Source organism: Drosophila tropicalis, unplaced genomic scaffold (assembly GCF_018151085.1).
Source record: "Drosophila tropicalis isolate 14030-0801.00 unplaced genomic scaffold, ASM1815108v1 contig_593, whole genome shotgun sequence".
Lineage (NCBI taxonomy): Eukaryota > Metazoa > Arthropoda > Insecta > Diptera > Drosophilidae > Drosophila > Drosophila tropicalis.
This window is the reverse complement of record NW_027173070.1, coordinates 10,910,536-10,926,969: the sequence shown is the minus strand read 5'-3', so window position 1 is coordinate 10,926,969 and position 16,434 is coordinate 10,910,536. Positions and strand designations below refer to the sequence as shown.

Below are 16,434 nucleotides of genomic sequence, written 5' to 3'. Positions count from 1 at the left end.
TAGGCGTAGTAAACTCTCTAATATTAAGTTTCACGACAATAGCTCAGAAAATAACGAAGTTATTGAGAAAGTCACTGTTCGTGACTTGGCCGTTTGTTTGGGAGCTATATGATATAGTCACCCGATCTTGATCAAATTTGGCATAAACGCTTATAGGCGTAGTAAACTCTCTAATATTAAGTTTCACGATAATAGCATAGAAAATAACGAAGTTATTGAGAAAAGTCACTGTTCGTGACTTTGGGGTTTGTATGGGAGCTATATGATATAGTGGTCCGATCCGGCTGAGTCCGAGATATACAACGCCTGCAGTATATACAAGCCTACGTGCAAAATTTCAGCTCTGTAGCTCTTACGGTCTAGGAGGAGTTTGCGTTGATCCAGACGGACGGACGGACATGGCTAGTTGAACTCGTCTCGTCGTGCTGATCAAGAATATATATACTTTGTATGGTCGGAGATGCTTCGTTCTATGCGTTGCACACTTCTGACCAAAATTAATATACCCTTTTTGCAAGGGTATAATTACATTTACTATATTTACTTGATTCTACATTGTAAAAATTCCACAATGTTTTAAAGTGTATACATTTTCAAAGGTAATCCAAGTAAAACTGTTAAAATCGTAGATAAGATTGAGATGAGTAATTGGTAATTCCCTCAATAGAGTATGGATTGGAGACATAGGGCGTATAAAAAGCGAGTCTCTATGATTGCATTGATATAGTCAGAAACGTAAAATGGGATTGACTAGCGCTCTGTTAATACTAGGACTGATTGCCAGCGGTGTTTATGGTATATTCTTTCTTAACAATCTTGGAATAAAAACCTACGTTTATCTGCTCCCCTTTTTGCAGGCAATCAAACTCAACCGAATGGCAGATATAGCGATGACTTAATTCATTATAAAAAGGGCGATAATTCGGGTATACATATTGACGATGTAAGTGAAGAGGATAACTATCATCATGGAAGCCGCTTTGACAATATTGGTGAAGAGGATAGGTATCATCATGGAAGCCGCTTTGACAATATTGGTGAAGAGGATAGGTATCATCATGGAAGCCGTTTTGACAATGTTGGTGAAGAGGAAATTTATAATCATGCAAACCATGCTGAACACTTCTACAAGACTGAAGGAAAAAACTATATTTTTGTCACATTTCCTGATAATGGCTATCTTAATAATAATGGGCATTCCCTGATGGTGTCTGATGGAAGACTTCAGTTGGTAGATGAGGGCTTAACTTACGAAATCGTGCCACGTGCTTACAAGATTAATCAGAATGAAACTCTGAATTTTAATGGAAAACAAGCTACTATTGAATATATCCGAAGTGAAGTGATCATAGAATTTCCGGATAAAAATGTAATTGCGTATATGGGTGGACACATATTTATGGGTGATCGTGAAAGTTTTAATCATCACAAGGAATTGCTAAAACTGCCCAATCGCGACATTATGATATATTTGGAGCGTAATAAACACAAAAATACTAATTCTGGTGCCATAATGCAAACGGCTTTAACGAGATATACCGCCCTCAATATAGGCCTCATTCATATTTGCATCATTCTGTATTACTCAAATGTATTCACAAAGGTTTTTTAATAAATTCAAGAAATCAAATTAGGAGTTCTTCATTGTTGCAATCTATTAGTTTTTTAGAAATAAAAAGACATAAGTGATCAAAAACTTTGTAAATGTTTTTACGCATAAAAAAAAAAAACACAAAAAGTAACACTGACTGAGAAATAGTCTAACACTGCTTGCCATTCGAAAAAATAAAATACACAATATTATGAAAAAATTTGAACATAAAAATATGCGTTTTAGATGAAGCTAAAAATGTTTTGGATTTTGCTTTGATTACATCATTTGGATATCTGTACAATTCAGTCAAATATCATGACCTTTAAGCCTTTAAAGACAGCTTTATAGAATACAACTTGGCATTAGAATATATTAATTAATTGATAAAGCTATCAGATAGCTTGTAGAGATAATAAAATCATTAGGAATTTCAGAAAGAAATACTTACAACTATATCGTAAAGAATAGCTTGGCATTGGAATGAAATGGTTACCAACCCACACAAATGGAGTACATATTTAAATTATTGGAGTACATATTTAAAGCAAAAACAGAACCTAGGATTGATAGCATTTATATGAGAAGCTGTATAAGATATCTAATGAGTATACTGTAATTATTGATACAAATCTTAAAATAGTTGTCTTACGTAATGCATTGTATGCCATTAAGATCAATAATGAAGCTCATTAGCAGAAGTCTTGAAAAACATTTTCGCGATAATAATACAACACTTAACCTTTTCGGTGCATAAAAATAGACACCTTAAGGTCAATAAACTAATGTTATGTATGCAATAAATATATTTAATGAAGATACCCCTAGCAATCCGATATAAAAAGCAGAGGCATCTTCCTACGGAATAGTTTAAAATTGCTTGCCAATTGAACAACATCGATATCTTTCTTTATAAAGCAAATCTACAAAAATGTCAAAGGCATATCTAATAGCTGTGGTTGCTCTTTTGGCAGTTGCTATAAATGTAAGAACGATTAACCTTCAAAAACTAATCAAATTAAATTATTACGTATTCCATAGTCAAATCCAGTGACAGAGAAAGACAACAATTTGTCTGTGTATATAGATAAATGTTTAGATGAACAAAACATTGAGGAAATTGATTATTCGGACGAAATCGACAGAGTGCTTCTTTTTTTGAGGATTTCAAAATGTCAACTTCATTGTAGAGCATCCTACCACAATTTGCTTGATTCAAACGGATATTTGGATGTGGCACTGACTGCAATATTTGTGAATGCGACTCAAACAGATCCTAAGGAAATCAACGATTGCAAAGAAAAGTTTAATGATTCTAGATCGGATAAGTGTGATTATGCATGGAATGTATTGCAATGTTCCAAAATATTCAATTAATACTTAAAGAAAGATTTTTTATCAAATTATTGACAGATGCTGAAATTAAAATATTAAATTGTGAAGAATACATAAATTATTTATTTTGATTTCAGAAAAAAAGACGTTTTAAGTTTTCAGGTTGATAGGTTAGTGATAAGAAAACTGAGTCACGTTCACGTAGTTTTTGGATCTAACTAGCAAGATTGTAGAATTCTAACATAAAAAGCTTATATTCTATTAATCTAAATGAATCATTAAAGTTTTTTATTAAATTTTTCTTTTACAAAGTATTTTGTATATTTTATTACTTAGCTTAAACAATAAGAAATAAGACTTAGTTTTCAAATGTGTTTGTTTTTATGAACAAAATGTACGGCAATGAAAACAGTACTTATTTATTAACCATATTAAATATATTTCACAGATTTTTTATTGAGCAAATAACGAGATTGATACGTTAGTTACATTTAGAAGAAAAATTCCCAACCTATGCAAGCAAAGACTTAATGGCTACTCTCATATTGTGTATTAATCGCTTGAATAGAAATAAAAACAAAAGCTCAAAATTTTGTTTCAACTAAAACTTCGAAAGTTTAAAACTTGCAAACGATATAAATAGTGGAGAAATCAAAGTAAGAAATAGTTGAATATCGATTTCCAATCGAATAACATCGATATCTCACGTTATAAAACTAAACTACAACAATGTCTAAGGCATATCTCATTGTTTTAGTCGCTCTTATGGCAGTCGCCATAAATGTGAGTACGCGTCAAATTAAAAACTTCATCCTATTCATTTAATTTGTATTCAATAGGCAAATTCATTAACTGAAAGACGTGATGGATCTGACAAAACGCCAATTGATTTTCATAAAGATATAGCCAAATGTCTAGATAGAGAAACTGTTAAACAAAGTGATATTTTGGAGTTGAAGAAAGATCCTGTTCTCTATCGGAGTATTTTTCAATGTGTCCTTCGTTGTGATGGCGGAAACCTTTTTTATTGGCTTGATTCACTCCATTTTTGGGTCGTCCATAGGAAGCGACCAGTTAATGATTTGAGTGAAACAGATGAAAAGATAGTTGACGAGTGCTTGAAAAGGTTTTATTCTATTAGAACAGATAAATGTGATGATGAATGGAAGATATTGAATTGTTCCAAAATATTCGGTAAATACCTAGAACGTACTATCAAATTGTAGGTATTTGCTTTATCTTATAAAGATAATTTTCTTACAAATATAAATAAAATTGAACATGAAACTGTAAATAATGTATACATATTTTTATACTTTAACTAAAAAGATTTTCAGGAAAAATATTAGCAGTTAACGCACGAAGTAGCTTATAATCCTCTGATCTTTACTTTGCCGTTTGAAAAAATGTTAATGCTTGTAAAAGAGAGTTTGATTTAAATGAATAACATATAAAAAAGTTTGAGTTCTCAGTTCAAACTGCTGCAGTAAATTGAAGTAAAGTCCTTAAACTATTTTACTAGAAACCAAGAAATTATATATTTTGCTTTCAAAGTGTGATGTGACTTAAATTATTGATGTAAATCGTAAAATAGTTGTTTCACCTGATGCATAAAAATAATTCTTACTATCAAACTTCATGCTTATTGCCTGTGCCATTAAAATCATAAGTGGGAATTTAAATGTTTAGATCTATATAAAATCCTAGGTATTCGTATTCCGAATAGACATGTCTAAATCGAATCGACAGGCCTTGATGATCAAGAATATTCATATAAACTTTATGATATAGAAAACGATTTCATCAGTCAATTACAATTATTTTTGCAACATTAATAAGCGAAATACCCACTTTTTGGTGCATAAAAATAGACACTTTAAGGTCAATAAACTAATTTTATGTATACAATAAATATATTTAATTAAGATCCCTCTGTCCATCCGATATAAATAGCAGAGGAATCTCCCTACGGAATAGTTGAAAATTGCTTGTCAATTGAACAACATTGATATCTGTTTATAAAGCTAATCTACAAAAATGTCTAAGGCATTTATAATAGTCATAGTTGCTCTTTTGGCAGTTGCTATAAATGTAAGTATGCGTCAGACTAAAAACTTAATATAATTAATTAAATTAATTAAATTAATATATTTCGTATTCCATAGTCAAATCCAGTGGCAAAGAATGACGATCCGTCTAAATATGTAATGAAATGTTTAGAAAAACAAAATATTATGCCAAGTGAAATTGCGGTCCCAAACAAAAATATCTTTCTATTTTGGAGGATTGTAAAATGTGGCTTACATTGCAGCGCAGAGTATCACAATGTTCTTGATTCAAACGGATATTTGGATCTGGAACCGACTTCAATATTTAAGAATGCGACTGAAATGGGTCGTAAGAAAATCAAGGATTGCAAAGAAAAGTTGTATAATTCTAGAACGGATAAGTGTGATTATGCATGGAATGTGTTGCAATGTTCCAATCTACTTACTTAGGAATTGGAAGAGGAATTTTTGAAAAATAAAATATAAAGTTGTGAACAAAACATAAACTTTTTGATGTCATTTAAAAAAATGAAGCAAGTAAGTCGACTCGTCGACTTGGGTATACCATACACCTGGTGAAACAAATATTTCAAATTTCGAAGACCAAATGTATGTCTATTAAATTGTTTTTACATGTCTTATACTATGTGCTATCTCGCTCACTCTACAAACACACGAGCACTCTAGCGCCGCTACTAGCCAACGTCCAATTCTGGCCTTGTGGACCGCGTAGTAAAATACGTTCATACTCATATTTTGCATGTTTCTAGTCCGATTTCATTAAAATTTGGTAGTTTGATAGAAATAGATAAGAATAATTAGTCTGCCGAATTGGAATGCGATAGTCAAAAAAATACAGGAGGAAATCGGTTTTTTCTAAATTATGGAGGCGGAAGTGGGCGTGGCAAAATGTGAAAATATCTAAATTCTCTGCGCATACTATGCCAGTATACATACTAAATTTGGTGACTTTAGCTTTGTTAGTTTTTTATAAAATCAGTTTTGTTTAATTTACGGGGGCGGAAGTGGGCGTGGCAAAATGTTTAAATAGCCAATATCTGCGCGTCTATTAAGCTAGTCTACATACTAAATTTAATGTCGGTAGCTATCATAGTTTGAAAGGAAATCACTTTTATGTAAATTCCGGGGGCGGAAGGGGGCGTGGCAAAAAGTTTAAACAATTAGTTTCTGCGCGCTAACTAACCGAGCATATAAACCAAATTTGATGTCTCTAGCTATTATACTTTTTAAGAAAAACAGTTTTGTGTGATTCCTGGGGGCGTAAGGGGGCGTGGCAAAAAGTTTGAACAGTTAATTTCTGCGCACTAACTAATCGGGTATACAAACTAAATTTGATGTCTCTAGCGGTCATACTTTTTAAGAAAAACAGTTTTATGTGATTCCTGGGGGCGTAAGGGGGCGTGGCCGAAATTCCAATTAATGCTGAACATGTGCATACTACACGAGTATACATACCAAATTTGGTGGCTCTAGCTCTTATAGTCTCCGAGATCTGCGTGTTCATACAGACGGACGGACGGACGGACGGACGGACGGACGGACGGACGGACGGACGGACGGACGGACGGACGGACGGACGGACGGACGGACGGACGGACGGACAGACGGACATGGCTAGATCGACTCGGCTGTTGATCCTAATCAAGAATATATATACTTTATAGGGTCGTAGAAGCTTCCTTCTGCCTGTTACATACATTTTGGCGACTTTAATATACCATTTCACCCTATGGGTGTATGGTATAAAAAGTCGTTTAAGTTAAAAGGTTGAGTGAAGAATAATATATCACATCCTGTACGGGTAAATTTAGTTTAGTAACAAGGGGTACAGACAATTTTTGAATCTATTTATTATTATCTATCTGGAAGATTGTGGAATTTTAACATAACAGGTCTGTATTCTTTATCTTTGAAAATCGACATGGTAAAAATGCGTTTACTTAAATGGAACAAATTGACTCTGGTTTCCCCGGATTTGACTTTTTGCAAGATTTTGTTTCAAAATATTTTTTGTTTTTAGGATGGATTTTTTAATATATTTCATTGTTATATTAACAACATTTTTACATTAGTTACATTTAAGGTGAAAAAACTCCAACTAAGTAAGCACAGAATTAATGGCTATTCAAATTTTGAAAAATTTCGTTTAACATTAAATTTAAAGACTTGCAAACGATATTAATAGAAGGCGGATTCGAAACAAAAAATAGTTCAATATAGCTTCCCAATCAAACAATGTCTAAGGCATATCTAATAGTTATTGTTGCTCTTATGGCAGTCGGTATAAATGTGAGTACGACTTAACCTAAAACTATGTAAGTATTACGGATTAATGTTGCATTCCACAGTCAAATCAAGATGCTGACTCTAACATAAGGAATACATTTATACGCCAATGTCTACGTGATCAAAATATTACCTTAACTGATGCCTTGGAATTAAAAAATGAATCATCAACATACGGATTTCATTGTGGTGCAAATTACTTCAAATGGCTTAATTTGGAACTGGAAGGAACCCCAATTTATGAAGATATGAATGAAACAGATCGCAATGTAATCGATAATTACATCAATAAGTTATATGATCATACGAAAGATAGATGTACTAATGCATATAATCTGATAATATGTGTCAACTTATTGAATGAATATTTAACAAAATTAATCAATTGGGACATAAATGATTTATAATCTGGGTAAAAATACTTTAACAAGTATTTGCCGTATAAACAAGTTGAAAACACATTTGATGGCTAATAAAGCATTTACGATGAAGACTTAAAGATTAAAAAGAATATTCGCAAGAAACTCTATAAAAATATAAAACGTAAAAGAAAATTAAAATACAAAGAATCTCCCAACAGAAGAAATCAATAAAGAAACAAATGGCACTAAACCTGTTTTAGAATATTTTAATTAACATTGAATACTTCAAAACTTTATGCAACTTTTAGTTAGATAGAATTTAAATTGTAATATAAAGTCTTTAAAATATTTTGCTTCCATAGTAATAGAGAGTAATTTTAATTATTGATATACATCATCAGCATTATTATCTAACTTAAAAATGCCTTTTGATCTCAAAACGGAACTGACCAATCCATTGCCAACATATACATACATACAATATATGGAGTCTGGCCACCGCTCGAATATTTAATAATAACCAATAAACGTTAAAAGCCTTTTGAGTGGGTCATGGTTTGCCATGCATACCTGTGTACCAGGCAGTCAGGCAGCTAGCCAACCAGCCGACCAGCCAGTTGACCGCCATGGACCACCTTCTTTACCACCTTTTGAATGTTGTGCGCCCGATTAAATGCATTTAAATGTGTTTTCATCATAATTATGCATATGCAAACATGACTCGACCATGTGCCAGAATACCCGCCACCCTGCCAACCCGTTATCCAAAAGCCCAACACCCAAACCAGCTCTAGCCCAGCGGCAAGCTGGACTCGTCGTGTCATGGGTTTTCCGGCAGCTTAAGTGCTTTAATGGCTTTAATTATGTTGCATGCAATTATTGTCGATGGACTATGACGCTGATGATCATCCAGTCATCATCATCATCATCATCGTACTCGTAGATGCCACAGAAACACACACACATAGCAAATGCAACAAAAATTATTTAATTAATAAGTGAAAAGCAAAACGTATGAAGTCTCTGTTTGATATATGCATGCATGTACGTACATACGTATATATGATAGGAAGAACAAAGTGATATGAAAAGAGATTCGGAGTAAGGGAGAGAAAGGGAAGGAGATGCGTTGCACAGCAGCTGGTCTCTGCCTCTGGTCGGTTCGACTTATGGTTTGGGGTTCGGTTTCGTGGGTCTGGCTCTGTTTTGCTTTTGAGCATAAAATTCAATCGCTAAATTATGCAAATATGCCGCAACTGCGACAATCTGCTGGGGACTTCTACGGACTTCTACGGAGTCAATATGCACAACGTTACGTATACGCAACGTTGGACTGTCAGGCCTCTGCATATGTGAGTGGGTCTTACTTGTCTCTCTCACTCTTTCACTCAGTGTTTGTGTGTGTGTGTGTGTGTGTGTGCGTAAAGAGGTCGCCGAGTTCATCGATGACGATTTTACTGCAATTCCGTTGCCTAGTTTTTGGCGTAAAAAGACCCAACTCCACATACACACATGTGGAAAAAACGCCGAAAAAAAGAGAAACCCCAGCCTGAAATAATGCCAACGAAGTCATGAGTTTCAGTTCCTGGTCATGGTTTCATTTCTTTCAGTTTTTTTTGTTAGACTGTTTCTGTTATTGCGGCTTTATCCTGGCTATATGCCTGGCCACCTTTTTTTGCGGCCCCATCTGCCCGCAGCTGCCTTAACATCAGTGACTCTTTTACCTCCTCCTACACATTTCTCACTCTTCTGGCTCGTCTCGGCAACTCGGCGCAATTTTATTTCGGCGACGTGACAAACGCAATCAGCGTCAGTCACATGTGTAAAAATGTTTTCCGCTTTATGCTTGTGCGTGAGTCTTCCACATCTTCTACACAGGGAGGACACAACAACAAGGCGTTGAAAGTACGAAAAAAAAAAAAAAAACAAAATAGAGTCTTTCGCATGGAAATTGCTGCAGACGAAAGGGTAAGTGTAAAAACGTATAGAAAGAGATCTGGTTTATATAGCTTGTGCCTAGACTATTCCCAGCATTCAATTTAAGTTTCTTTTACACTTCATTTGGAATTCCCATAACTGAAGACATATAAATGTGTATGTGAGGTCTTGGTTTTTTGTGATCAAAAATTGTCGATTTCTCGAATGCAGCGAAAGGATCAACAATAGTCTAAAAAGGGCGTATATTGATGTTGATATTAATAATTTTAGCTCACGCTATGATTACTTAAAGAGTTAAGGCTCTATTTTACGTATAAAGCAGCAGTAAAATTTATTTCAATTATCCTGTTGCCATTGTAATTGTATTCTATTTAAGCTGTTATGTGCTGGCAGAGAGCAAAATTTGTATTCTTTAAACCGAAGTCGTTTCAGTATTTGTTAAAGATTATATGGATTTACTTTTAAGCCCTTAAAGCCTTTAAAGAAATCAATTTAAATATCCATATCTTTGGATATTTGGAGCTTTACTATCCCAATCAAGATTTAGTCCATTTTAAATTGTCGTTTTTTTTTCATTTCAATTAGATTCCTATTCCTCTTCAAGGAAAGAGAATAAAAAACGATTTCACTCATTAACTCCATCATCGGACCATAGACTAATTTGACCATCAACACTTAGCATTTGGTCTCGACATCTCGTTTTTCCTTTTACTTTTCAGTTTTCTTCTCTATTTCTGTTTCTTCTCCTTTTCTCTCCTCATCCATCCACCCAATTTCTTTCTGCAACTACTTTCAATCTTGGGGTTCATTTTTACCCACAGGCTTTGCACGTTGACTTAATTAAAGTTGTACATGGCTGGAGAAAGAAAAAAACAAAATTGCAAAAAAATATATAGCAAAAAAAAAAAAAAAAAAAGTGTAAGCCAAAGCCCACATACATCCGGATAGGTGTGTGTGTGTGTGTGTGTGTGGTGTGAAATGTGGCAAAAGGAGAGAAAAGGCCAAAACAAATTGCCAAAGTCAGTGTAGAAAGCCAAGTGTAAAGGCAGAATTTTTCAGAGGGTTGGGCAAATGGCAATTTATAAAATCCTTTGAAGTGTCGAAAATCAGTAATTGTAGTCAAAGTGCAAATTGATTGCCCCCACCGAACCATACACAGATGTTGCCAGTGTGTGCCAATCTCTCTATGTGTGTGTGTGTGTACGTGTGTGCCGAAAAATCAGTGTGTGGTGCCAGTCATGTTTTATTGCCAGTAATTTGTAGTTGCAAATTAATGGCCACACTTCACTTTTAATTAAAATGCATACAAAAAAGAAAAACTGAAAGAAAAGTAAAGAAGAAAAAGTAAAGGCAAGAAATATTTATACCCTGTAGTCTAAGCTCAACCTCTGTCATACAGTTGCGGTCAAAGGTTGGAGCTGCAGCTGCCATTTTACCAAGCTCATATAAAAGAGTGTAATTTCGCATCAAAGATTTGAAATGACAAATTACTTTAGAATTTAACTTTACGCTTAATAAATTGTTTATTAAACGAAAGAGATAGAAATGTTTGTTTATAAATATATATGTTTTTAAACTTTTGTTAATTTATAAGTTTATTATTTATCTGATAATAAATGTGCTTCTTAATTTATAGGCTAGCTCATTTATATTCATTTTTACTTATTAATTTTCATAATAGTTTTAAATAAATTATATGAATAATGAACAATTTTTAAATATGTAATTTTTTTGTTGGTTATAAATATGTATTTATCGATTATTTCCAAGTTTGTTCATTTATTATATTATTTACATATCAACGAAGAATGCATTACTAAAAAGAAAAATAATTTCTGTATAAATGTACCTATTTATTTTATTTTTCATAATTAGATGAGCTCCGAGTAATAAAAGGAATTAAATTTCTAGGATATTGCCAGTCGAATTAACAAAAGAAAATTTATTGGAAACAAGAGCAAGTAAAAGGACAAAATTCAAAAATTTGATACATCTTAATTTAAGCTGTTTTTGGCATTTGAGAAACTTTTTGGAACTGCAAAAATTTCAATTGTCGCCTTAGCATTTTCTTTTGCCTTTATTTTGTACTTTTTTATTCTTTTTTAAACACTTTTTGGTGAGCTTGAGAAACTCCTCGAAAGTCTAAGTAACTGAATTGCAGCTAGTCCATGGTCCATGTGTGTGTGTGTGTGTGTAAGGTTAGAAAAGTTTCTAGTTTTTAGTCCACTTGTCTTTTTTTTAGCTATTCCTTTGACTGCATTAACTTGGTTTTCTGAATTCCTTTTCAGTCTCTTGGACCCTTCTCTCTTTTGCTTTTACCCTCTTTGTCTGGCTCTGCTTTTAGCCGGGGGAAGTGACACGTTTGCTTTTGACTTTGCCTCGCCTTGGCTTGCCTAAATGACTTTATAGCCTCGCAGCAAGTGGCTGGAGAATATACGATATGTCTGTCTGTCGGTCGGTCCGTTCAATGGTATGTCTGTTTATCCTGTTTGTCTGAGGTGCCAATGCAGTTTCCCCTTTAAGCTGAGCTTTTGTTTTTCTTTTTCCATTCCTTCGGCCTGTTGCTTCTTAAGGCCAATGCTATTGTTGCACATTTGTTAAAACTTTCGAATAAATTTGCAACATTTGCTTCTGTTGCATCAAGCAAGTTGTCGAGGCACACGAGGACATGGCATCATCAATATTGGTTTGAGAGACTCATCAATAAAACATAACAGCAGCCAAATGGAGATACATGCGACAATGCGCCATGCATTCATTGCGCGTCTGTTAAAGGATATGGATGCGAATGCATCAATGACTCAACTTGGGAGATAAACCCAAAGCTAACCTAATTTAGTGAAAACTTTGCATTCAACCATCGTTGACAGCTTGGAGCAAAATGGAAAGAATGCCAGTTAAACAATTTTGCCTCTGGACAGAATAGTAAAAAACCGAAAATCTATTGCTTATATACTATGTAGTTCCTTTTATACAAGCTTCCATTTCCAATACAATTAGTGATTTTTATTAGTGTCCTGTTTATTTTTCATCTGTTCATCTACTGATTACCTTTCCTAAGAGTTGTTTGTTTGGTTTTAAGGTTGATAATACCTTGAGAAATGCTTTTCCATATATGTAATAAGCAGCTGGCAGAATATCGGTCCTTCCTTGCATATTTCTTTAATTCGATTGCATTCACACACACATCCGACAGTTTTGTGGGTTTGGCAACGGCAAATGTTTTTCCTGTAAAGTGCACAGCCAAATATTCTTGTCAACACTTGGCGACCTCACCCCAACAGTTGTAAGTTGGTTGGGTCAGGTCAACCCAGTCAGCAAAACAGGCAACGAACCAACCCAGCTTGGCTTTGTTATGGCTGCATTTATATACTTTGGCCCATGGCCAAACACATGACAAGAGAGTTAGAGAGAGAAAGGAAAAAACAATGAGACAAAAATAAAAAGCAAACTTTTATTGCTTTCTTTTTCTTCCTAGAGCCGGCGGCAATTGAATTTGAAAGTTTATTTCTGTCTAACCCTTAATACAATCATTGATGGGTATGTAAATTAACTTAACCGCACAACCAATAGACCCCATTATAAGGAAACCAATTGCAGTGGCCATTGAAGAGCGCCAAAATTCATACAGATCGGGTTTTTTACATTGTTTCATGAAATGAATTGATTTTTTGATGCTGCGAAAATTGGGCCTCGAATTAAGTAACTTGCAGGTAATCACATTGAAGGTGACTTTTAAACTTAGCCAAACACTATAATTAATTGATTAGTTTAATGCGAGAAAGAGGATTGCTTGTATGACTCTCACCTTTTGCTGCTCTTTGCAGTTCCGCATCGTCGGGCAATTTGCTCCTCAATTTTCTTATAGAAAACATCAAACATCATGGCGAAGATGAATATCTGGAATCTTCGTCCGACTTTTGCAAACTGTATTAAGCCAAGCCTACTACATTGAAGCAAACTCTATGAGTTCAAAAAGTATCGATAAAAGAGCCTGTCGATACGGGAGCATATCGAATCAGTATTACCCAACATTATCGATAGCTTCAAATAATGAATACCTCAAACAGCTTTCCTTAAAGACGTATATTTATTATGAATTCTGAACGATCTCTCTCTCTCTCTATTTCATTAAATTTTCAATAATAATTAGTTAAAGACTATCCTTGTCAGCATCATCTAACATTATCGAATGACACGACAAATATTTTTATTTACGATGGAAATTTTAGAGTTTGAGTTGATTCGTAGTAGGAATTCGTAGTAGGAAAATGTTTCAACATCTGATTGATCTTCATCACAATCATAAGAACATTTTCGATTACAAATAAATCGATAAATTCAGATATGGCAGCACTATTGATGGTTGAACAGTTCTTTAACAGCATTGTTGCCTGTGATTTCCTTTTCATTTATTTGCATTTTGTCTACTGTTATTGGTTTTTAAGACAAGTGCATTGCCAAGCGTTTGTTATGGACAAGCAGCATTGCCAACATCTAACGTATACAGCAGGCGCATTTTAAAGGCATTACCCGTAGGCAAAGTGGAAAAGACTCAACCGGCTTACACACTTAATCAAACTTTATGCAAACTGTTTGACCAGGCTCACCCTTTTCCTATCTCACTCCTACTTTATTTTCGCTCTTTCTTGTGCCGACAAAATTTACCAAAATTTTGCTGAGCAATGCAATTTTATGCCAACAGGAAAAACAGACAGACACACACTCAAAAAAAAAAAAAAAAAAAAGGAATACAAAAGTTAGAGAGCGTGAGAGAGAAAGAAAGAGAGTGCCAGGACATGGGACTTAAATGCTGCAATTTGTTTTGCTGCCGAATCGTTGCTGTCTTCACTTGAAGCTTAACTAAATGCACACAGAATGCCCTATTCCACTACTTGCCTCTCTACACCCTGCCAGAGAGACATAGACTAAGCCAAAAATTGCTCTTTGTGCGTAGACGACGACAACGACAACGACGACGACGATGACTATGGCAAGGACTTCTACTAGGATGATGCTCCGATTTGACAGCCTTGAATGAGACTCTGCTTGCATCCCAGGACAATTCACTGCAAAATTGGGCTGAGCCTTCGTTTTCTCCTCTATATTTGTATGAATTTGTGTGTGTGTGTGTGTGTGTGTTGAGTGTGTATGTGTATTTATGATTGTGTGCGTGCTTGGCGTTTCAGCCATTGCCATTGAGATTGAAAAATGTTAAAAAATTGCTTTTAAATGCCGCAAAATACAATTTATTATTCAACAGAGGCAAACGCCAAACACTGAGAGCACAATGTGTGTCCTGGGAGTAGGCGGCTGGGATGGTATGGGGGGTGTGGCAGCATCAGGCATGACCAGTGTGCGTAACAAAGCTCAACAGTGACTGCCTCCTGCTTGGTTGTAAATTTAAATAAAGCCAGAAACACACACAGCAACACAGAGACAAGAGAGCGATTGTGTTGTAGCTGCTGCAGTTGTTTTGTTTATTACGCATACGCACTGTGTGTGCCATGGCCTGAAGTTGAACACGGATTGCAGCAGCTGTAAACAGTTCTTAAAGCCACAGCAGATAATTACAAAAAGAAAAAAAAAACCTAAAATGAAGGATGAAATGACAACATACCTTCAACTAGGACTCTACATACTCATACACTCAGATGCAACCGAACAACTATAAATTCAATTCAAATTCAAATTCTAGTTTATGTCTTAATGAAGTTTTATCAAGACTAAAAACCAACATCACGATGGCAAAAATTAAATATATTTTAGCTGCAATGGAGACCGAAATAAAAAGAAGTTGGATGTATTAATATTAAATCAATCTATATTAATATTAGTAGGTACTTATAAGTTTGACACTCAAGAATAAATATCGAAAAAGTTATACTTAAGCTTTATTTTCAAAAACCTCGAATAAGAACTAACATTAAGCGATGATTTTTTCTAAACATAATTTGGAAATAATAATTATTTTTGGTCCCTGACACATTCGATCAAATCGCTTTAATATATAATTTTAACTTATTATTTTTAAGTGATTGTCTAATAAAATACGCTCGATTAAACTATGTTGAAAAATAATTGGGGGAATCAAATCCACATAAGGGAATGAGTTTTAGTTGAATACACTTGCCATCGGCTCCCTCAAGTTCATATGATTTGAAGTTTTTTTTGTTTTCATTCTTTATTTTAACTGAGTTTTGAATATTGTAAAATGTTTTAGCGACTCTTAGCCATACCTATTCACTCATTTATTTGAACCCAAATCAAATGTAGTTATTGCAATCTAGAAATGTCTGATGTGATTGAAGCTAGGGGAGTACCGAGGAGTTCTTTTCCGAATTACAAAGTGTTATGAAAGCTAAAATATGTAAAAAGACTAACTATTTATGATATTTGTTAGGATTTTAAACTGAATTTTGCTATACTGTGTTGGAATTTAAGGAGCTTCGCAAATACTCAGTTCAAGTTTTAAGCCTCAAAGCTTAACCCTTTGACCAAGTTTTAAAATATATGTATATACTCTTCAATATTGATTTTAATCTGTTTGTCGAAAATTTGTCACATTTTTGTCTTACAGCATTTTATTATGTATAATTTATCAAGTCCTGTCCTAGGCTAATTGCAGACCAAAAGCTTGGACTTTTCTTGAAGATAGAAAAGTAACTTTTCTTTATACATATATGTATATATGTATATATTTTGTTCTTTCTCGTTTTTTCGTTTTTGTGGCACTTGAACAATTTTCCATGTGCTCCAAAAAACTTTGGCAATAAAATTTGTTTCAAATTGCTTTTCAAAAGCAATCCCCTTTTGCCCCTTCTCTCGCCCTCTATCTCTGTGTGTAGTTTGA

At 34.3% G+C, this 16,434-nt stretch overlaps 3 long non-coding RNA genes across 3 annotated transcripts; all 3 read left to right on the top strand.

Annotated features, from left to right (window-relative positions):
• Window positions 1-730: 730 nt before the first annotated feature.
• LOC137576970 (uncharacterized) lies at window positions 731-1,636 on the top strand. The gene is made up of 2 exons (XR_011032352.1): window positions 731-795; window positions 858-1,636. It is a non-coding gene; the product is annotated as an uncharacterized lncRNA (long non-coding RNA).
• An 829-nt stretch (window positions 1,637-2,465) lies between these two features.
• Window positions 2,466-3,240, top strand: LOC137577591 (uncharacterized). Its single transcript, XR_011032435.1, has 2 exons — window positions 2,466-2,576; window positions 2,633-3,240. It is a non-coding gene; the product is annotated as an uncharacterized lncRNA (long non-coding RNA).
• Window positions 3,241-3,597: 357 nt separating this feature from the next.
• LOC137577478 (uncharacterized) lies at window positions 3,598-4,223 on the top strand. Its single transcript, XR_011032422.1, has 2 exons — window positions 3,598-3,709; window positions 3,766-4,223. It is a non-coding gene; the product is annotated as an uncharacterized lncRNA (long non-coding RNA).
• Window positions 4,224-16,434: the final 12,211 nt, after the last annotated feature.